This window comes from Argopecten irradians, chromosome 7, assembly GCF_041381155.1.
Source record: "Argopecten irradians isolate NY chromosome 7, Ai_NY, whole genome shotgun sequence".
NCBI classification, from domain to species: Eukaryota; Metazoa; Mollusca; class Bivalvia; order Pectinida; family Pectinidae; genus Argopecten; species Argopecten irradians.
Window position 1 is genome coordinate 30,943,338 of NC_091140.1, and position 25,235 is coordinate 30,968,572.

At 35.7% G+C, this 25,235-nt stretch overlaps 1 long non-coding RNA gene across 1 annotated transcript; it reads left to right on the plus strand.

The window, feature by feature from the left end:
* Positions 1-1,479: 1,479 nt before the first annotated feature.
* On the plus strand, positions 1,480-6,807 carry LOC138328133 (uncharacterized). Its single transcript, XR_011209166.1, has 3 exons — positions 1,480-1,677; positions 4,011-4,676; positions 6,274-6,807. It is a non-coding gene; the product is annotated as an uncharacterized lncRNA (long non-coding RNA).
* Positions 6,808-25,235: the final 18,428 nt, after the last annotated feature.

Genomic DNA, 25,235 nt, shown 5'->3' on the forward strand with positions numbered 1-25,235 from the left:
AATTCTAGAGTCTCAAAAAATCTTGTTGTTGATCAATGTAATAATTGTCACCATAATATTAACAATTTAATGTCACCCTTGCAAACCTTAGATAGATTATTGTCGAAACAGCCATATTCGTGCTAAATTTGCGATGAAAAATGGTGGTAGCTTGTGTACCTTTTGGGCAACATTTGATTATTTTTTCTTAATTATAACCCACCAAAAATCCTATATGCCTGCTGAACATCGACAGCATATAGAGTGCGTGTTAATATTTGATGCGGGCAATTACGCGCAACGTTCGCCCCACAAATACAGGTACAAAATGTGTAGTATGGCTTTCACTAAAGCCAATTCATTTTAATCATCCAAGTATATACGTATGGCCAAACACCTACATCGGTTTTTAACTGAAACCATGCCCAAATTAAATGACATGTACGTATATCAAAGTCGACATGAACAGCGGGTTTTATTTCATAATATTTACACAACGTCCCATTGTGTACGTACTGGCTGTTCTGTGAAGTGACACGCGAAATGTCAAGTACGAGTCTTGAAAAATAACACATGCATTGAGGGTGGGCAACAGGTGAACTATTGTTTGTGAGTAGGCAGACGAACGTGCGTGTGTACTTTTGAGTAAGCTCGCACAGAAATAAAGTTTTTTATAGCAAGGCCCTGTAACCAACATGTGTTGATCGTCACGACACCAGTTTTCGTTAATTAATTATTAATTTTAATTACAAGGAAAGATGAATTTAACATGCATTTTCTCTCTTGATGAGCACACGATATCTGTCGATAACTACATTTTTGTACAATGAAACATTTTTAGGAGAACACACAGGAATTTGAAACATTTTTCGGACCCTTGGGTTATGCGAGTCACAAAATCGTGAGGTTTCGTGTTTAATTCCTGACACACTTCACGGGATGTTAGGTCCCACTAGAAGCATAATGTTGCTGGTCTGGATTTAAGAGTGCAAACATCATAATGATGTTGCCATGTTCCTAAAATAAACGATTTAAAGTACATTTCCATTTTTGTCAAATCAGGCAACCGTGTGCCTCAGATAAACCCAATGATAACATTAACACGATACAGAGTAAATAATACATTGATGAAATTTGTCGTATCATAATATGAATGGAGGATTGAAATCGATTAATTCTAATTGTGCGGATGACTGACAAGGGAAACTTGGAACCGGAAGCTTGTTTAAGATAAATGATAAATTTGACCTTTTTTTTAAACATTAGGTTTTCTGTAGCAAAATGAAATTAATTAGTTCTGTCAGTTTTGATATCAAATACATAAAATTGATATTAATTTTTTATTTGTGTATAAAGATTGAGGCTCTTCTTATTGGGTTATTAGCCGGATACTGACTGTATGGCGATGTTTTTTACTTTGGCAGTCTGGCTTCCCCCCACCACTTAAGCTTGAAATGGGAGTGTCTAAAAACACAAAAGAATACCTACCAAACATTTTATTAATATTTTTTCGCCTTTGCATAGGCACCCATTGGTCATGAAACGCCCAGTTCCATCCATCCGAGTGATGATCCCGTTTGGTCGCCACCTGGTGGCGAGATTAATGATGACGAACGACACCGGAACCAGTTGATCAACCTACAGTACCAGCAGTCACTCCTCAGGATCAAAACCTGCAAACGTTCCAACTCAAGTCTGGTAAGTCTGCCAGCGTCCCTAGTGACTGTTGATACAAATTACGAAATAGAAACCATTTATTTAACAAACGAAACCAGCATGTGCAGTGAGCATTCACGCTTTTTGCTTATTCCGTTGATAATATGACGGAAAATTGAGTTTGGACAAAAGCCCATTTCTTTGATACAAGACAGCCTCCGCTTTCCTGTCCACGTTACAAAACAAATTTATTTATGAGTTGGTTATACTATCCGAAAGCCTATCATGTTTGACGCAAACGCTATAAAAAGTTTGAATTTTGACACGAATTGAAATGCTTCTTAATATTGAATTATAATATTAAGGTTTCTAAATGAAATTTATTGAATTTAGAGTCCGTTCACTTTTAACCTTGGTTTTTAATTTCATACAGTGTGTGTGCTTTTTGTAACGAGATAAACAATCGGAAACCGGATACCGTGACCCGATATTCTGTTTGCTATAGCTTTTTATAGTCATAACGGCACAATGATGACACAATGATTCTGGTACTTGTCAAAAAGTTAGTCAAAGGTGACTGTCTTGTACAATACAGAACTTGGAACAGGATACGAAAAAATCACATATAATGATAATTAAGGATAAAGGAGAGACCCTTGCCGAAGACAGGGGGCACTATAAAATTAAAACTCAACGCCGAAAGCATCTTATTGCCATTCATAAATATTATTTCGACAAAAGCTCAAACAAACAATAAGATAAATTCGTTTTAAATGAGGCCGTCCTGGCAGTTTATCAAAATTGTAAACAAGCCAAGGCACATGAAATCCTTTGTATACACAAAGCATGAATTATTAGAATGACTATTTTATAGGAGTAAATGAACATACGGTTCATTACATTGAATTTGAAGCCTTCAATTCTCACATGAAAAACAAGAATAAGAAAGTACATTGGTAAAGATATCAAGACCATGAAATCCATTAAGTTGAAATCTGTTTATTGGAAATCCATTTATTTATGCCATTTTGACACCAAAGTGATTTCTATAATTTAATATTAAAGTTCGCGCTGTAATTCCTTAATTAATTTTACCTACTATCCTCGGACATTGGCCTCCCAATACCCCCGACTATAGCTATCCAGGCCTAAGTTGTGATTGGGCTTACATATGTGATCTACAATATCTTTTATTGGTACTCTTAAAGTTTTCGTTGTTGTAAATGCATGGTACATATTAATACATATATCACGATAAATCTAATGTAATTTACAAGAACAGTCTGTGGAACATCAGTTTGAATTAAATATTAATACACGCGCTGCGTCTCATGGGTTAATTATGAAGGTAAAATTAATTTTATAGCAAGCCAATAATACATGAAACAAGAAAACAACGAGGGACTTTTTTTTATTTGCTCGTTAAAGTATTTCTTCTTTTCTGCTGATATAATATATTTTATGGAATTTTTCATCAATGTTAATAAGTCTTTATGACCAAGCCAGTGTAATTAGGATAGAAATTAATGTTTTACGAGATAATCATTAATGTTAGTCTTGTCATGGTCGTTGGTAATTTAGGATGAATAGTAAAATATGTGATCAATTTTGTGAAGACATAATGATGCAACCAAGTGCAAAATATAATATATGATGTTGAACACGACCTTCAAGCTTAATATTAATAATATTTAATGTGTATAATATGTAAGTATCAGACGTAGTAGGTATCGGAGGGAACGTGAATGAAATGTATACGTGGGAAAGGAAATGATATCCCGCTCAAAGCATCTTTGCGATATTTAAATTACAACATCAGTAATAAATACAACCTTAAAACTAAGATAAATAAACCAAGAAATGTCATTTTCTGCAATAATATCATATTTATTCGTAATATAAAACGCGACATCTACATTTTTCCCATAGTATATTCTCGTAAATTGACGTATAACTTCATAGATATCGGTATCTACTTCTTCGCATGACTAGCAGTGCGTATGGACCAGGTTGAATCAATAAATCGCATTGGATTGAATTTTCCTCGGCAATTAGATAGAATAATGTGAATTCAATTATAGATAAATACTTAATGTGACTTTAATTGGACAATGACCCCCGGGTCTAAACCATAAAATATCGCAGTCCATTGATTCTGACAGAAAGAACATGTTCTGTTTTTCTTCTAATGGTTTTATGACTTGGGGACACGCATGCGTAGATATGAACTGCATCAAAGGAAATGGATGCATTAAAGTATATGGAGACAAACGATGTTTATATGTAGTATGTCTTAATAGGTATATGACTGGGCTATTTTAGCAGCTATTATATTTACAATTATTTTATCAAATTATGCTTTTATTTTCTTTTAGACAATTTGACGAACGATTATGGATCAGAAGAAATGAAGAAATATATTTTTATGACATACAAAATGAGGGACTCAAAATGAGAACTGTTATCGTCATCATAATAATACTTTCACCGTCCATAAAATCATGAATCATGTGGAACTCTTTAGTGTCGGAGGAGAACTAATAATCACGTGAATGTCAGTAATTACCTAACAGTTAGATTAATTTAGAAAGTTTTAGGTAGTTGTGACTTATATGGACAATCAATTGAGTAGATTAGATCTAATATCAAATATGAAAGAAATGATGCAGTGATGGTCAAAACTAAACAATATCAGTCCTCGATGGTCCAGCCACTTGAACTCCTGTCAGCACCCAATCAGAAAGAATCCTTGGAAGGCTACTAAACCAATAACAACGACTTCTGATTGGCCCATTTCAACGTCAACCAATCAGCATCTGATTTGGTTGCTTTCGTCGTCAACCAATCAACTTCTGATTTGGTTGGTTTCAACGTCAACCAATCACCTCCTAATTTGGTTTGCCCAAATATGCCACTCAACGTATGATTGGTCAATAACAAGGATATCCGAGACTGTCCATTTTCCAAAGAATGCGGCCAATAACTGACCTTAGAGTGCGCCATGACAGAGAATTTTAAAAAAATTCAGCATATCTTTAAACGTAAGTACTATGCAATGAAATCTTAAGATATAACAATATGAATTAATTTTCAACCAATCATCGTCGAGGAACACCGGTGCATTATATAACGTCAGCATAACAAAAAATACCTGTCAAGCCTTCGAAACGTGATAATACACATGACGCAATACAGTTTGGACGTCCACAAACGCTCATTGCGGACAACAATTTTGGAATAAGTTTGACCATCCGTTGTCTTTTTATTTGTTTTTAACACGATATACCCTCACATAAAGCCATTGTTATCGATGTTGTAAGTACGTTTTCTCACAAACAGGATGTCGCCATTGTTTCCTTATACGTTAGAAGTGTCATATCAATTTAATTACAAGGATGGGTCAGTGACCTTGACCTTTCTTAGTCTTATTTGAGCTTTTTCCACTCCTACATATGCTTCACGTGCGTTATCGATCATTGGTTTCCCCCTATGATGTCAAAAATTCATCTTTTCATCGATTAGTTTCTTCACGAAAACAAACGTCTACTTGCAACATTTCAAAACACCCATAAACTGTACCGCCCTGCTTTGACCAGTACGATTTATTTTCGTTAATTGCCAATTACCCAGTAGCACAGGTACGTCAATTACTAATTACATTCTACAGACCATGTACACGTGCTATCAGACTAACTCGTTGTCCATTATCTGTAGACACGTACTGGCCATTTTCAAGATATTGGTCTCCAAAGGACTCAATGATAATTAGCCATGAAAGCACCATACCTCTAAATGTCTCCGCTTATCTCGGCGTCTCTAGAACTCTTATAATCAACAAGGGTTCTCCAACTGATAAAGAATCCATGTTAATAATTTGCTTTCCGTCAAAAATCGGGGTCGCTCAGATGCTTTGTTAGCATAACGGCTCCTACACGTGTTTGCAATTACCTTTATCAAGAGTTTTTAGGATCAATTTGTCATGAGCGATAATCTATATACATAAACACCGTATATGTTTGTACCTTAGGATGGTTTTACGTAAATGTAAAATTCAATTCTGGTAAACGATAACAGGAACGTTAATTTGAAGATACTTAGCGATAATAACGAATATTGAAATTGAGATTATATATATTATCAGACGGACAGATTCCCTTAGGATCGGGTTGAGATAACTAATTCGGACTAACGTACTTATATGGCGTCTACATGTTACCAAGGTTATATATATCTCCATCCCGGGGGACGGGAGGGACACATAATCCTAATGGTACATGTAACTCGTCCCGGCACTATAGGAAATGAACACCAATGTTAAGTAGTGAATATACGCAGTGTGTTGAAGTAAACTTTAAACCATTTTATATCGGATTTTTTAATGAAAATATCACTTTACCTTTCAGCCTCTTAGTGTATAAATCTATTTCTATAAAAGTATCGCATATTCTATAAAGTAAAAAGATATTTTATAAAAGAATTTCGAAAGCTTGTTCCATATTTTGCATTCAAAACGATTTACCAATCGTTAATTTGATAAGTTAGGGGGGAACCTGAATATCGTGTAACTGTATGACAAACAGATACTGCTATTCATTTAAGTGAATGATTTTTATTAACTATTGCATCTTGTGATTCCAGATGACCATTGCGGATGACCAGTCAACATTAATGGATGACCATCTTCCGGACGGATCCAAATAGATGGACATTAGTCCGGATCATCGGAACAAAAGACGATATGTACACATCATTAACTTATACACGACTCGCTCATTAATAAACAAATACTCATCGTAGTGGACACACGATTCCGGACAGCTGTTACGTGTACAAAAACATCACTGGACACTGGTCATTCATTACCGCAAGGACATGCGATGTTGTCGTACTCCGGCCATTCGGATTGAAGTGACCGGTCGTGTTCCAGTACTGTATTGTTTGTGTTACACGTGTTTAAAGCATTAATAACACTGTCGCGTGCCTCTAGTGGATACTTCTGACGTCATCACCTACCTGTTCAGGTATCTTATTAATGACATCGATCTCAAAGAGTGCCTCAAACCTCTGTTCTGTCTCTACCTGCCCAAACGTGCCAAATAATAATGATTTATTTTTGTAATGTTATTAGATTCAGTTACCGTTAAATCAAAATATAATGTTATCGGAACTAAATCGACTCATGTTGTTCTTTCTCATATATTTAGGTATTCGGCAGGGCTGCCCAGTCTCAGCACGCCATTTACTAATCCGTGTCAAGTTTCCAATGTTTAGGTGTTCGGCAAGGCTATCCCCTTTCCTTATTGCCTTTGTTTAATAATTATTGTTACGTCTCAATTTATAGATTTTTTATAAACCTTTTATCGCGATGAAAGCACGTTTTTGTGAAATGTGATCAAAATTAGTTATACTATATACACATAAAATTTGATATATAGATCAATAATGTATTTTTCTTGGTATTTTAGCAGATTACATTCATCTATGAATGCATGCTATCGAATTAAGAATAATTCAATACTTATGTGCCAAGTCGATGAAAAGATTATAAAGCGGTTATGTTTCTGATACCATATTATTTGAATTCAATCATCTGATTTTGTAACGCGACAGGCGACAAAACAAAAAAAAATCGATTCTAGGTTTATTTTAACGCTATATACGTATTCAATTTCCCTCTGAACAAAATGGCTATCAAACATGCACTTCCATTACTGCAGCGCACAATATATTACTGTGTTGTTTATACGGATACAGATTGGGGTGTGTTTATCACGTAACATACTTGTTGTTTTCCTTTTTTAAATACATAAATCATGTTCAGTTAACTTCATGCTGTGAGGAAATATTATGAATAAAACAGACCGAGATCTTATCATAAATATGGATTGTGTATTAGGTTTAGGTTTAAATACATGCAATGGTAACGTAACTTGTCAAACGACCTGAACTGCTATGCACAATGACAAAAACCTTGGCTGTAACTCTTCTAAACACCCACATATATAATTCAAACCTTATTCAGAGTCGTATACACGCGGGTTCATATTATGAAAATAGGCTGTCTTTGAAATTAGTAATTATGTCTTAGGTTCAGTCCTCGAAAGGCGTCTGCACTGTCAGTATCAAATAAGGCCTGGGGATTTTGGCATGACATTCTAACTCCGAATTAGAGGAAGATGAATGTAAATTCACAAACAGATGTAAAGATTATGTAAAGTATGTCGATTGATCGTTACGTTAAGCGCCAGGAAAGATATGACTTTATCCGTTTGCGTGAAGGCATCATATTACAGACACCGTACATGTAGGAGAAATACATTTACATATAGCTTCATCAGCCGAAAATACACAGAGCGAAATTTTAAATTTTATTTCATTTGATTTTGGATTTCAAAACAGAAACTGGATATTTTCGTGTTGATTATCCAAATGAATACTTTCGAGACCCATGCCGAATTATTTTTTGTTTCTTTTTCAAAATTCTCTCTCAGTGTCCTAATGAAATGCTGGTTGATTTACAGACAAGGCTTACGATATATATTATCAAAGCATTGCTATCTTCATAGCTTAATTAATGCAGAATTTCTTCATTTCTAATCAAAATAAAACTCAATGTTAGCAGCAATTCGTAAATAAATCAAAACCAAAAGCCAAAATTTTAATCTAGTTTTAAATGTGATTGTAGTAGAACACAATTTGAAATTTAATGCATACCTAATTAGGTTATGTAAAGCTAACATGTTTCGACTCGGCTGTTATATGCATATGATGCACTTTTCAGTCGAGGTGTTTCGGCTTGATTATAGTAAATACATTCGATACATGGCACGCATACATTTTTAATGTCATTATGCGGAGGACGGGTTCGGGCTAGAGTTGGATTAACCGTATTATACGGAATCTATTGAATATTATCAAAGCAGTTTGGGTATCATAAATGCGTGTATGTTAGCATGACGTTCACGTTATTTGGCAGTGATATCAAATAATTCATCTAAATAGGTAAAATACACTTGTGTATCGGGTACCTTAATTCATGTCATTACTCGAGGGATCTGTCGCTGTAGTATTTATTTAAAAATGCACTTTACTAGGGAGCTAACGTTTCAACTGTGTAAGTAATTCATGGGGCCTTGACGGGAAACACTCGCATCATACTAGATAAAATTAAGCATACTACCAACGGCTCTTCAACTCGAGGTCGAAGGTTCGAGGCTCGTGGGACAGTTGCAATACATACGTACTTTCCGTAGGCCGGTGATTCTTTCAGGGAACTCAGATATATCCTCTTTCACCAAAACTAGGACACATTCTTATTTATGTGTCGTTTATCTATACAATTCTAGGTACATGTAGGTCTTTATATAGACATCACAATTATTATCACATTAGAATAAGCCATCTTTGAGATGTTGATAGTATAAAAAATATTTCTTGAATCGTAAGGAGGGACGAGTATTAAAAAGTTTTCTCCTAACAGCTCTTAACAATTGTATTCATTTTATTTTTTTTTAAATGTGTTATTTTTTTTATAACTGACCGACCTACCGCATGTACCTTGATTTGTTAATTACATTTACCTATATACGCGTTGGTCCTGTGATTCAGAGATGAAGAGTTATCGGCCTGACACCATTATACAGTGAACTACATACAAGCAAATGTGCGACCTAATTCAATACATAGAAACAATAGTTTGTGTTTCATAATGATTTAGTCAACCACGAACACGGTGTTCCACTATGGACACAATGTGTTCTGTTTTCTACACTTAATGCTGCTAAAGACACAAAATAAATATACCTCATTGTTAAAATGTAACTATTAAGACAAATGACACGTCATTATTACGTCACGAGAACAAACGTACCGGCGTCATCGGACGTGGTCGGTGAGACTGAGAACTGTCGGTCTGAGAAATGGACTGTCAGCTCAGTTCTATTTCTTCCAGACACCGTTCCAAGATTTCCCGCTGGCCTGAATAGCGTGGGATCTTCTATTTGTCTGCTGGCTTGTCTTGTCTTGCCAATATATGGTTTTTCACGAACTCCCAAAGCCTAAAACATAATTTAAAGATGTATATTGTAGTTTGTGCAAAATACTGTTTGTAATTTGAAATCACTACGGCGTATCGATCTTATACAACAGACCATTCCGGAATACCATTAGTACAGGGTAGCCAGGTATTTCTTCTTCTTTCTAATGTCTCCCTTGACACTGCCCGGCATTTTGGCCTTTATTAGAACGTTCACTACTGTGAGGAAGGCTCTGAGTTCTTTTCCCTACCAAGCACGACCCAATGTATCAAAGTTGTATCGTTGGTTATTAACCGATTAGATTTACGTCCTAATAACAGCTAGGGTATATTAGGGATGGCCCCCGTGTACATGATGTGTTATGTGTGCTTGAAGCGTGTGCGGCGTATTCAGGGAGCAGTATGTTGGTGTTGTGCCTCTTCATAATAGTGGCACTCTTACATGATAGTGGCACTCTTACCCTTTGTGCAGTGCTATCTCACTGCAGCACACCACCATCCGGTCATATTGTACTGACAACGGGCATCCCATCCTCTTTATGCTGAGCGCTAAGCAGGAACAGAGGCCTTCCACTTGAAGATTATAGTGGGTCTCGGCCAGGGGAATGAACGCAGATCCTTCCTCGCTGAGGCAATCGCTCTACTGTAGGCCAAAAGTAAGACGGTGTCAAGGAAGACGTTAGAAAAGTCAGTTCGAAAGTTGAGAAAATATAAGAACCCAAATTAAGTCGCCTTTAACGATCATTTGGTAGTTAAGTTTTTGCGGCTGTCTGACGCTCAGCATTAAGGGAGTGTGACGACTGGTTAGGTCAATGTCAGTATAATGTGACCGATGTCAATATATTATTTAACACCATTGATAAGCAAAGACGGGCAAAGAATTACATTGAAATATCATTTACCGCATTGCATCGCTACAATGACAAAATCTTTCTAATTATCAAACGCTGACATAACAGAAATCATAATGCATTTCTCAGATACCAAAGATAGATTTGAAAATAATAAACAATCATGACTTTAAGATCGAAAAGACTAAAAATATTTCATCAACTAAAATCTACAATTAATAATTTCCAATTACATATTACTTTAAGCTAATTGACTTATCAAGTTTAACATTTAAATCATTAGAAATACAAAACAACCTGTTGAGACTCTTGTCAGAGTCGTCAGCGTGGTGAGTCCAACAGGTCGGCATGCCAGATAGGTGCGTGTATATCGGTTGTAACAGAAAATGGGAAACAGAATTCAATTTCAAATGTTAGTATACTGCCTTATTGCATACAATGGCACAGAATAATTCAATTCCAATTGAACATACGATCCAAAACGAAACTCATTGTTTAATAACAAATCACGTCAAATCCGGGGTAAAATGGTAAGAAGAATAACGATTCCAAGATTAAACTTCGAGTAGATCTTTATTTTTTCCAATTTTGGACCTTGGGAAGGTTGCTATGTGTTGCACACTGTACTGTACTAACCTAGCATTATTAAAGAAATATATTAACCGAACATTTATTATAAGATATAAAACTGATAGACAGTGATTGTATGAACCATTAATATAACACAATGGATTTATATTAGAGAACAAAGGCATCTATAGCATCGTATCCAAAGATTAGTCGGTATTTTACAATTTTTGACTTCGAGTGAGATTTGTATACTGAATTACTTACTCATGCTGAAAGGAGTTACTTAAATTTGTCATTTTAATATAATTTACAACATTTAACAAATTTCAAGCAATTAAATATGAACGCTAAATAGTGATTTAAAATATTACAGAATAATAAACACATAAAAAACATATTACTTATTTTACAGCAGTGTACATAAAAATCAATTCTTTCACAATATAACAATATCAAAACCGCGACTTTCTTTGTATGTGCAAATCTGTGTAATAAAAAATGATATTTTAAAAAGAATTTATACTTGTACAACTCTGAGATGTCAAAATTGTTCTTATCAAACTTATTTCCACATGTCGATTTTTGGAACAGGCTTCCACACCATTGAAGAGAATGAAAAAAAGGTGTTATTCAGCTATTGCCAATCAAACATACGTATTTAACATACATTTAATATGCAATATTACGGAAATCATGCCAGTTTGACCGTATACACAATAAAACACAGGGATATTTACCGAAAATGTTGTCTTATATGCAGTGATATTTTTGACAAAACACATGTTCTCATTTTTAAAAAATATCAGTTGAACTGACTCCACGCTTCATATTTATTTAGGATAGCAAAGCATGTGCATAACAAGTATGGTATGTAACCAACTTATGCATTCTAAACAATTCGTCTGTGGGTGATACTGATGTCACTTTCGTAAAATCAGAGGGAAAATGTAACGTTGCAAAATATGTCTACAAATTAAAGAATTTTAAAAAAACCCATCCCCTATGCCTTATTCGCACTGTGAATATCCTAAGTAAGTGCATTTTGTAGATTGCAAGCGTATGTACCCTTCTGTGTTCCATGATATGACCGGGGTCGACATTCATGTTATTTTGAGACGCTCCCTTGCTTCATTTAAGACTTCCCTTGATACCGAAAAATTCGCAATTACCATATGACCGCCATTACTTTACTATATAGTTCACGTGAAGACGAAGAAAAGCTTTCAGAAAAGTCGTTAGCATTTTTACATTCCACACAATACGTACTTCAGATGTGGTAACAGGCTACTTCAAGGCATCATTGGAATTTATATAAACTCTTAGTATGTGTTTTGAGACTGTTAAACGAAAAGGATTCCATCATTTTATTACCCAGCATGCTTAAGATGTCACGGCTGCATGGTGATAGTGCACAGCGGATGGCCTTCTTCCCCTAGTGTGCATTCGACTCATTATACGTGGTTCCGAGCACTCTGTAATTTACAGCAGACGACGGTGAGAGGACGCGCTAATGACAAACCATTCTGTGCCATTAGGTGTCTCTTGATTATAAACATTGTAGGGAAATTGAAAGTGCGTCTAATCTGATAAAGTTATGCATAAAGAAACGACATCACAGAAAAAGTATGCTGAATAGAACGATGTCCCACAAGTTAAGTCCCATAACAAAGAAACAAACAAAATGTGGTAATAATTTTCTTTTATTTGTCTCGCTTGATTATACATACACTTCATTTTTGTTATCTAATAATCGTACGCCTCGGTTATTAATGCCGGTGATGAAATGGATACTTATCATTGCTTAACGTCAAGGATGAAAATGTCTTCTTTTTGTAATATGAATCAGTCAATGTAAGTTTGGTGGAAAGTTTTTAAAGGAAACATTCTCACATTACGTAAAGTGTACGTGTGTGTGCCCCTATAGCTCGGTGTAGAATGCCGGGGTACATTATCTTGTTAGTAATAAACGTTGATTGAGTAAATATTGTCAGCCCAAGCCTTGATTAAACCCATATTGTACGAATTACTACGACAGCACGTGTATCATATTGGATAACATTTCTTATACAATACAGTGTTACTACAGCAACATCACTGATATCCCGAGTTTGGTCTGCACTTGATAAAAGACTTAAAGTTTCTTATGTAGTTGTCATAGGTCTGTAACAGACCTCTATGTCATGATACGGTATAGATGTCACCAACAGCAGACTTCAGACGTTCTGACAAATATTTTAGATATATATATTTTTTCAGATTTTCGTGTTGGCCCGACATCCATTTGTCAAGACGTTTCAATTTCTCTAGTGACATTATTTGATCGGTACCAAATCCCCAGAATACTGAAACTATACTGAAATTCAACTTTATAATTCTGTAATAAGCAATAAGTGTTTTCTAATTCCAAGTTTCAAAATTATTAATATTGCATTTGATTTTTTTATAAAATGATAATATTGGATCCCAGTTCCAGCATCACCAGTAAAAAGCTCCACTTAGGCTTTACACATAATAGCAATAAACTGAAGGTAAGGGGATATTACTGTTATCATACTTATTTTAGGGTGACACCCTTATATCTCTACGGCCTAATAGTCCGAAGGCCCAATAGTCCGAAGGCCCAATAGTCCGAAGGCCCGATAGTCCGAAAATAAGTAAATATTGCAAGCTATACCGTTGTTATACTTCACGTCATTTTTGTAGTTTGGTATGTTTTCGATGGGGTTTGATGCACAAGTTTTCTGGCAATGCATTAAAGTAATTGATCAGCCAATTTATATGGACGACAAGTTATGATTTTTTATGTAGTATTACATGATCAAACTTACATCAAAACTTTTTAGAAAGTCATAAAAAGAAAAAAAATGAATCACATTGTATAAAATATCTAAACAGCATACATTCTATGAATTATCTTACAAATGTACAAATAAGATGTCCAAATGTTAACATTATGATGTAAGTAAATCATCAAATCTTCAGGGTGACGTCCTGTAACCTGTTATTAATATATAAATCGGAATTTTTCAAAGGAATTACATACCTAACATAGAAATTGATGATCTCAGTCTACATCTCGGCCATTATTTAATTATACCAAGGCGTTATAACAACTTGTTGAGGTCCATGACTACTTATTTTTCTTCATTTTTCTCCTCCTTTTTTTGACCTACATTTTTTTGTATTCTCTCCTTAAATGATGGAAATTGTTCGCATAATAATATTTGTTAGGGAATATGTTAAACAGGATTGCAGTGTCAAAATATGAAATGTATATACTATTTAAAATCAAATACGTATTTCAAGATTATGCTCTTTTTAAATTCGTTACATTTCGTTGTTTATAATCATTTTCATTGTCAAATCTAAATAGGCAGATACGTTTATCTTAGAAAGTTTACTACAGAGCTTTTTTGTATGGAAAACTGTTATAAATATTTGTTTCATTTTGGGTACTGTTCGCATTTAAGTTCCAGATACATTATCTGTTGTCGGACTATCGGGCCTTCGGACTATCGGGCCTTCGGACTATTGGGCCTTCGGAATAACGGGCCCTAGGACTAACGGGCCTTCGGACTATTAGGCCGTAGGAATATAAGGCGGTCACCATATTTTAGTGGTAGTTTTTTAGCGCTTTTCGCGCTGTATTTGAAACTCTTACTCATACACCGTGCTGAATTTTGTTAGAGAGTTATTGCTGATGTATGCCATCGAATTGCACTAATTTATATCCGCGCTGATAAATTATAATTTACAATTTGTCGCATCAGCGCTTAAATTTGACAGCGCTAAAATAAGAACGTTTACGGTATTTTGTATATGATATTTGCCCCAGTAGCCAATGTATTTGATGTTTGGAATGGTAGTCTGGTGGTGTCAAAGCTATAACAGGAAGATCGAGATATCGGTTTACGTGCATGTGGTTATAGCAACACTGACGTTTTGAATAAATTGATTGTTTTTTTTTCTTAAATTTTCATATTCATAAATGCTATTTGAAAATGAGAAAGTAAATCATTGCAAACTTCCTTGAGAAAACGATGACCGGGGCACCTGTCGGGTGTGTGAATGTGTGGCTGGGCTGTGAGGGCTGAAACATATCCGGTGATATTATATTACATAAAACATTTCACAGTCAATACAACCAACAACCTGTGCAGTGTTTACATTAAAATTGGATATTTGTTTACCTGCCATTATCATGAATGCAACTACTAAATCCTGCGATTTATTAAGCAAATTTCAGTATCGAAATTTGCTAGCTACATAATGCATTGTTAAGCAAACAAAAGTTTTACAGAAAATTGATCAACTCCTCGTGTCTAACTTCAACTGAAATAGAGTACACTAAAAGTGTTTTATATTCACTTTATAAAGATCAATATATTCACGTAATTGCTTTTGTATTGATAAAAATAGTTTTGAAAGGTGAAATCAATTCTTTTTGTTACACGAAAACAAGATTTGACATGTGATAATCAATTTCCAAGTCTGGATTTATACCAGGTCAATTTTCCAGTCATTTGATACTGTCGGCTTAAATGACAACGGCAGTAAGAAGTCCCACAAAACTAGTTCTACGTTTATTTCTTTTATTTCGCCGTTACCGGATGCGTACCGTATCTGTAACAGATAAATACCGCTCTCCGTATCTCGTTTGAAATCTTTGTGTCCCGATGGTATCGGGGCTACTGTGAAATTTTAAACATTAATTACTCATAGTTATGGCGTCTGTCAAGTTTTTTTTTTTTTTTGGTTACCTAATATTTCAGACACAACATTTTCCTTTTTTAATTTGCATCGGTGACTGAAATATTGCAAAGACATTTAAAAGGTGAAATTCACACGTTATTTACATTAAAAGGAAATAAACACGATATTTAATAATACACACATGTGCTTGACGGCTGAGTGCACCTACCCGGGAAACTTGGCCATTTAAAGTCACTCGATTGAGATTAATACACTTGGAGTTTGTTCCCTTCTTTAAGAATAATCCAGTCAAAACAATTCAAACCACTCAGAACATATACGAAAACATATCAAACTAAAAAGCCAATGAAGAGTAGGTATTGTTTATAAGGGACAGACAGTGTTTCGTTCTATGAGAGATTTTGGTCAACACTAAAATTGCCCCCTTCAAATATAAAGTGTGGTTCAATCATATTTTACCAGCATAAGTATGCTGCAAAAATACATAATCAAAGAAAACAATTGAACTCACATTTCAATGATGGTTTTATTCTCTAACATGCGCCATGACATTTGTAGCTCTGATCGTATCCCATCAACTCATGAAAGTTAGTCACTATCGTGTCTCCCCTTCCCACATTCTTAGCAGACTACTTCCTATACCATTGTGTAAGTGTTGGTTCAGTACCGTAGGCAGAAAGGTTTAAACTTCTATCATTTTAGTGAATCTATTTATTGTTTAATCAACTCCATTGTATTAATTATAGATGTATTCGATATCTGTCCACTGGGTGTCAGTTCCTGAAGTAAGGGACGGACGTCAAGTCCAATCAACCAACGGTAAATATACGGAACAATTATCTAATCTAACGGTCATACGTATGATATAGAGATAACATGGTTAGTGTCTTAAAATATAAGTTGTATTTTGGCGAGGGGTAAGAAAGAGAAAAGTGGCGAACCACCGGCAAGCCAAAATACAGCTTCCAATTTAAGACACTGGTCATGTATCTTTTTATCCTGCAAAAATTACAAAAATGCACAATATGATTTTTATATTTAGCAGTGTTACATTTTTTAACATATTCTTAATACAATGTTCAACAAACGTGTCCACCTTTCAAAACTATGAATCAACCAATAGGAGGTTGATGGAAGCAGCGCATGTGGGGAAAAATACAGATGTTTTCCGTCAGTGCTCAATACAGCAAAATATATGTGGTAGGTATATTCCCACAATACCAATGCTGGTTGCAGGGTAAACACACATATCTTGTCACTAGGTATGGTACCAGATATGATGTATCCAGGCATCACATCTGGGATCCGATTTGATGGTTCATATTCGGATACGAAGTATCAGACAGTTAACATACCCGAAGTTATCGCCTCCAATCAGTGATATGAAACCTCTCTTTTCTTAACAGTACAATTTCCGCACACTTTCGTGCGGTCTTAAAAGTTCATAATCCAATAAAATGTTATGACAAAAGTTGACAAACAGCCGCAACTCTGATAGCAGGAAGATCGCTTATACCAAATATTTTACTTTCGTGGAAGATCTCAACAAATAAAGATGGCGGGACACCATTGATTATCAAAGCATACATGTCTTAAAACATAGATTCCGCATTGTAAATGTAAATCATACTCTTCAGCATATCGATGATGACGTAACTGGTTGATTGGCTGATTTTATGATTGTGCTTATTGTCATATTTACAATGTCATTTTTGGACGGCCTCTCCTGTATGCTATTGTATACGGTATGTGTGTTGTGATTTGGGAGACTGTGATATGATCGTGGTATGTCTCCTAGAAATAGTAGAATATCTTGACCATTTTATAATCATATATTATTAGAGCAGAGCATACCTTCAAGGACTACGCACAGCACACCCAACCAATCAGCAACATTATACTGACCATTATAAATGGCAAACCAGTGGTTCCTTACTCTTTGCCGAACGCAAAGCAGAAGGATATACTATCACTTTGATAGGTGACCGCACATGCTTTCGTTTCCGGGTCTATGATACCGTCTCAAGTCTTAACAATACACTTATCTCACCTTCAGTAAGGTGGGTTTTTTTAAGTCAAACATCCCATCCCAAATTTTGTGACACCAATTGACAAAGAGTAGTGACCCTGATAGGGTGATCGACCATACAGCTGTTTTAACTTTGGTTGAACCTCCCAACATGAAACAATGATGGGTCACCATCGATTATCAAAATCAACAGGTCTTAAGGTAGAGGTATAGCACTATATTGACTATACTCAAAAACCACAATGTGATATCGATCCGAGGAGAATGCAATTGACTTTCCTCTTTTTCTGGTATTCACAGCAGAACAATAATATGTAATATACGTACACGTACGAAAACGTACCAATATCAGTGGACTCTGGTGTTCGTGGAAACCTCACAATACAATACACAGGAAGACGGGCTGAGTATGGACATCATTTTTAAAATAACAGAAAGACAAAGTTGTCAAAATTAGTCGCGTTTTACGATCATGCAACGGCGACAACATGGCCCAGTTTCATGAACATCCCTTAACTTTAAAGGAATTCCCTAACTTAGATTTCCCGATAGAAAAGCATTACAAATGTTAAAAGGAAAATATCTGTAATGCTTTCATATGGAAGATTTCAAATTAAAGGATTCCTCAAAAAGGAATGTTCATGAAACTGGGCTCAGATACAATAATACCTTCCTGTCAGCAAGACAATCAATGTAAGTACCATGCTAAGTAAAACAAAATGCGTGTGTACGAATAATCGTTGTTTTTTTTTTAAATTCCATTCTATCGTAAGTATGTAATTGTAAACATATGATGTAATTTAAAGAACAAATTTAAACAGAAATTGAGACTGGCATCCAAAAGTAATACCCAATTCCAAAACACACCAGAATACTTGAGAAAGAACTGCGTCCGTCAGTTCAGCTTAGTAAAGTCGGTGTTTCAGGTCTCTTGGAATTCGCTACATCATAAAACACCGACATTGCATTGTAGTCTGTCCATGTTTACGCCTTTGCCCGTACAGACCTAGGCCGAGATGCTGCTACCCTACACTCATAACTCTTGGATCCATTTACTGCGGAGGCCATTTCAGAGGTGTCGTTTCAGCCGTGCTATTCCAGACCACAATGTTTTGTTGGATAAAGAAACGATTTCTTGTTCGTGTGGCAATCACCATTTACATCCTATAACTAATGATTCGGCGTAAATGTACATTTCAGCATCCTATAGAGGTCTGTATAAGGTATGGTCACACACATAAACATACACAATAACGATGGTGTCCAATTATATCAAAACGCAACCGGCGCTACAGTTCAGATTGTGGGGCAGCTGCGACCAGCTATTTAGTCTTAATTTCATTTGTTGATGGTCACATGTAAACACATGTAGATATATCCATCAATCTCAAACAAGGGATACTAAAAGTCTGCTATGTTTTGTCATTGTATACTTGCCATTTCGACGATTGCTAAAAACCGTCGACGGAAGTGAGCTTAAACGCCGTGTTCAGTAATATTATTTAAACAAAGCAGAGGAAATGTTGAATGTTTTACTAACATATCACCATAACAGACAAATGAAACATTACATTGTGATACTCTCAAACATTGTCGTTAAATAATATATTAGAAGCTAGGGGATAGTCCATAGTGTGTGGTCTCACCAAAACTTACCAGGCATGGTGGACAAGACACTTTGGCGAAATCGGCTGCATAACACAGACAAATCTCATGTTATGTTCTAGTGCGGCGAGAAATCGGCCTGCGTTACACAGACAAATCTCATGTTATGTTCTAGTGCGGCGAGAAATCGGCCTGCGTTACACAGACAAATCTCATATTATGTTCTAGTGTGGCGAGAAACCGGACAGCAAGACACAGGCAAACCTCATGTTATGTGCTGGTTCAGCAAGATATATGTAATGTGTGTCTACTGGTAAATCCCAATGCAAAAGTGGTCCCATAAATGCAGTCACTGACAGTGAATCACAATAGACGATGTAAAACAAATACTTTTTGATACATAATTATTGCTCTACTGTGTAATCTTTTGAGTGGAATGTCATGCTGCTCTGCTCGTTGTTCAGTGTTCAAAGAGTTCCGCTATTACAAAAGCCACAAAACGGTCTCCGAAATCTCGCACGCGCTCCACACACGCAACACATCTCTATCTATCAACATATAAAGTCCAAAAGAGTCACAAATGCATTAACTTTGAACAATATATGTTTTCAAAGTGCATGTGCAAAATGCATATACTAGTGTAGTTTGACGATGATTTTATATTTTATATATAACACTAGCTTTCGTGTCAGAATATTTGCCATAAAATGCGTTTGTACTCAATGTATGACTTTAATATAAAATAAAGGATTTGTTGCTGCTACCAAATCTTTGAAAAAAGATGTTCACACCCGAGCTAATATTTGATTTCACCAAAATAGTCATCTATGGTGTTATAAGCGATTTTTGACGATTTTTCAATCTCCTAACCTTGTAACCTATACAAAATGTTGTTAAGGAAAAGGCAAGAGGTATAATGTGTACAAAAACATATGTCAAAGGTCATGTTCATGCAAGAATAATACGTTATACCATTACCAGTTCCTCGGTTTTGATTGCTTTACTGTCGTTAAGGCAATACGTGTCCTGAATATTGATGAACATCGGTCAAGCTCTTGGTCTGGTCAGTTGATGAGTGACCATTTAACGGACATTTCACGAGTCTTGTTTTCCATACGAGAGTGGGTCATTAAGATACAGATGGTGTCCTATGTACATTCAATGTTTAATCCCAAACAAATTCCCATATTGTCAATTGCAGCATATGGCAAGAGTCAGCCATCTTCATTGCATTCCTTTTTTTCCATCAACAGTTCTAAATGCTTATTTGGTTCATCTTACAGTGTATCCCCTGTCCTCACCTTGTTATTAACGCACCCCCTCCGAAATCATTCAAAAGTTCTTCACCAGGGAAAACAAGAAAGCAAATCAAATTTTGCGCATTTAATCAATTAGATCATCATTAAAGTACAGTGGTATCAAATAAAAAGTAACGTTACATAAAACGAAGATATGCAGTCAAATTAGATTAAGAAATGTTTGATTATCCAACTACAAATTTCATACTATTCCGGTTTTTTTGTTTTGTTCTTATCATCATTCGTCGATTCTTAATCATCACCCTGTCTGCACAGTACTGATTAATCATGTCTATTGTTTTATTTCCTCTGATTCAATATTAATTTTAAGTATGATGAAGTTGAACAATCGCACACCTACGTATCATGTCGGTCCTATCCATCGATTTACAACCCCGGGCCATTTCTAAAGTCCATGATTAAAATCAATAAATCATTCGTTTGTTTTGTTCTAACAAGTCAGTCTGACTGAGGTTTATGAAGGAGTAAGAAGGCCATGGCCTCAGAGGAAAACCACTAACCTACGAAAAGCCACAGACTACTGAACCATGTATAATCCACGGTCTCCGTAATTTGATGAGAACTTCAGTTTCAAGTTGTTCTTGTTTGTTTTATTTTTTTCGTCTTACCCGAATGCAAAATATGCATTTTGAAAATTATGAATATCTCCCTAATTCTCATGACATGGATATATTTTGATATGTATTTTAAATATTTACGCCAGTGAAAATATCAGTAATGTTTTCCATTGCCCATTCAATCATTACCGCAATCAGACAAAGCGCTTGCCGTTGATTATGCTGTATCAATATCTACGATTGTTGGTGGAATAATAGTAATGCTACACATGTATGTATAGATTGTATTCCAGAGACAGCCACTGTATATTGTACACAATGTAACCTAAGATCCGTCACGGGATGCGTGACAATAAAACCATTATAGGTTACGCAATGCCTCCCGTCACACCACAATCCAGTATAATGGAAAAGATACAGGATTCGTGCTGTCGGATATTCTCAAAGCCGCCGATCCAAATTTCTACGAACGAAAATCCCGCTTCTCCGGGGTTAGTTGTCGTTTTTACGCGGGATGATATTTTCGTTATTTCGTGGGACATGGCTATGACCATACTAGTGCATACTGTTGTGTCACTGAACAGTACAACACATCCTCACACTTTACACTGATAAAGTGCTAACTAGTTTGTCACACTCTTTACTCCCAGGAACTACATTAAAACAATTGTGTGACTAGGCCAGTGTACGGAACCAAAGCCTTACTCAAAATGACGGATACATGTAGCATTAGGAATTAGGTAGTAAAATTATCCACTAAGGGACGACTGCAGCTACAACCAGTCAAGATAATCAAGAGACATCACCATAAGCTACTACTGACTTCCTTTGATGCGAAGTTCAGCCAAAGTTCAGCCAAAACAATTGGAAGGTTGATAAATCCCAATTTAGTCGTCGTAACAAATTTAAAATCTGGATGAAGTTGATAGTCCATGCGGCACTAGGATGTAATTGTCAGATTGTGCTGGGTCACATGTGGGGAATCATCCATCTCAAGCTACACGTCTAAATTGCTAAAAAAAAATATTTTTAAAAAAATCAATTAGAGCAAATGCTTTACTAGATCATTTAGCTGTTTCTGGACGGAAATTCATTCATTTCAAATTACTTTACTCTAATATAAAATCAGAATTAAAACAATGGGCTATATTCCGCTTTTGACATTGAACTCTGAACTTTAATTGTACAAAAATCGGATGTATAAATGCAAAATGGGTTGGTACCTGCATCCCCAATAGCATGTTCCGTAAAAAGCTTGCATTTATTTTCTCCTGTCTATCGCATCATTTTCGATCTAATGCTTAGCGTTCGCTCTTATGAGGAAGACACTGTTTTGTGTTTCCTGTTCGGGATACTCCAATCTCAGAATTCAATGAGTGTGACAACTGAATTGGTATATTTGGGTATGGGTATATTTGGTTCAGTGAAAAAGCACTTTGAAATGAGCTAGACTCTCATAATGTTACAAAGAGACAATGAACATACCGCAGCCTCCCAAATGTTACATGCATTCGCCATAAGAAACATGTCACACAGAGAGCAGAACAAATCTCACAAGTCGTTGCCTGTTATAGTAAAGTTATTATCACTATTTCGGAAGTACAATCCGAACAATGGGACTAAATCACGTACCACGTGATACCTGATAACGTTTGTACAGGACAATTGTTTCTATCGGTGAATGAATGACGTTAAAATGTGGCACGGTTGTTTCTGCTGGTGATGGCATGACGTTAAAATATGATATCCCACGCTAACACATTCAGCAGGAAAATTACAAAAAGTAAATTTATCATGTTCCGTCATCACTGATGATACTAGTCCCTCACAAACGTTATCGGGTATCACGTGATACATGAATTAGTCCTATTCTAAAACGATATTTAGATAAAATTTTACATCTCAAATTAAATGATGATCATCAGGGAGTGTCTTGAATACGAGTTTTGATAACGCTATTTCCTGAGAAGAACACTTTTATTGGTAGTAAAGGTTCCATAAATGACAAAACATATCCCCACTGGGCACTAGCTTTAAGATGAAATATATTATAGCAGAACTATCGCGTTTTTGAATTATTAAATTGTCATATAGCTCTCAGACACATGGGACTAACACCGGTGACCTAGATTTTAAAGAAAACGTCAAAATATAGTCTGAATCAACAGGGCGCTTGAAGTCTACTAATAGGATTCCGGTAAACCCACACACTTAGGCTACAAAGACCACGTGAACTCCGCTAAGACTATTTTCGGATTCATCAGCGAACGTTCAGTAGAATCGACACCAAATTCTTGCTGTAGTCCGTCAATTATCGAGCACTAGAAATTGCCTTATTAGGTACTACAGCACGCGCCTTTTGGTGGTACTAATGACAACAAGGCCGAATAAGGACGAAAATGAGCGTCCGATCTCTTGTTTTTGCCATAATAGGATAGAGTACGTATTTGGTATCTTAACGTTGGTGTCGTTAACGACTAGCTTATAGTATGGTTGATTGAAAGTGGTTTTTAACGACAGGGTCCTAATGAGAAACCTTGTAGATGGCTTTTTAGGGTTTTTTGGAGCGAGTACACGTAAAATGATTGAATGACCAGGACGGTGACAACAAAACCATTTTGTGAATGGATCTTCGAGGTCGACGAACAGTAAAAATTGCATTTGTGTCCGAAAATGGTCCAATGGAACGTTTTTGCCTAACAATAGGTATGAACATATTATAGGCTCGAAGGGTCAGATGTATGTAGGTGCATGTACGTCCGATTAAATTAATATCGCGCACAACACCTCCAGGGGCAGTGATTTTTACCTGTATATGTTTGTAGTAAATATATTATAGAATCGTTTTAATGTGATTCGCCAACAAAGGATAAGACGATGATTTATCTACCTAATGGTCAAACACATATGGTGCGTTAGTTTATCATACATGTACATGTATACATGATAAATACTTTCTCTTTAGTTATATTTTACATTGATGGGACCCTACGGGTTAAACATACAATTGTAAACAGAAAAAGAGTGATGATTATTTCAAGTCGATGAACATTAATGTAGTACATGTATGTGATAGGAGTGTGTGATAAGACATTTATAAGTTAATTTATGTTTTAAAATATACCCGATACCAAAACTCAAACAGTTACCGTTTTGCGACAAATCTCATACATACTCTTAAAAGACTAAACATACAACAGAATTTATGAAAAAAAAGACATGATTATTTTCTTTTCTTTATTAAAACATAAGATTTAGCAGTAAATAATTGCAATTTATACTGTTTCGTCATCACAAATGTTTAAATTATAATCAAATTGTTTCTATCTATTTACCAGCTGAAGTTCTCCTTTCCTGCTGATCCATCATATTATCAAACTTTACTTTTTACTTTAAATTATCCATTTGTACAGTTACAGATTCATTCAAATGTCAAAAATAAGATAATAGGTGCCAATTATAAATGGCGTACGCTAGGGTGCTCCTCTATGCCTGTCACGGCCGAGAGGACAGCACGACGCCAAGAGGGTATAACCAAATGTCGAAAATGCTGCATTGCGGTGCACGTAATATGTAAAAACAAATAACTACATTTGGCAAACACTTCATTGAATTAGTTAGGATCAATAAGTTTACGTATCACGATTCTGTGATGTTTTACCAGTAATACTATGGCAATATTGTCACTTTCGCAGACACTGGTTCGGCATTCTTAACAGCATTTTGACGCGAAATTATACACATCAGAATTATACCGATCGGTGAAATATGTGTATCGAATATGCATGTCTATACTTAATTCACAGGGAAAACCTGAATCAGGAGAGTTTTTTTCAGTATACATTTCTGGAAATATCCAAAATGTTTATTTTGAGACTGCTTCTCTGGCAGATATTTTGTATTTTAAATCCTTTTGAAATG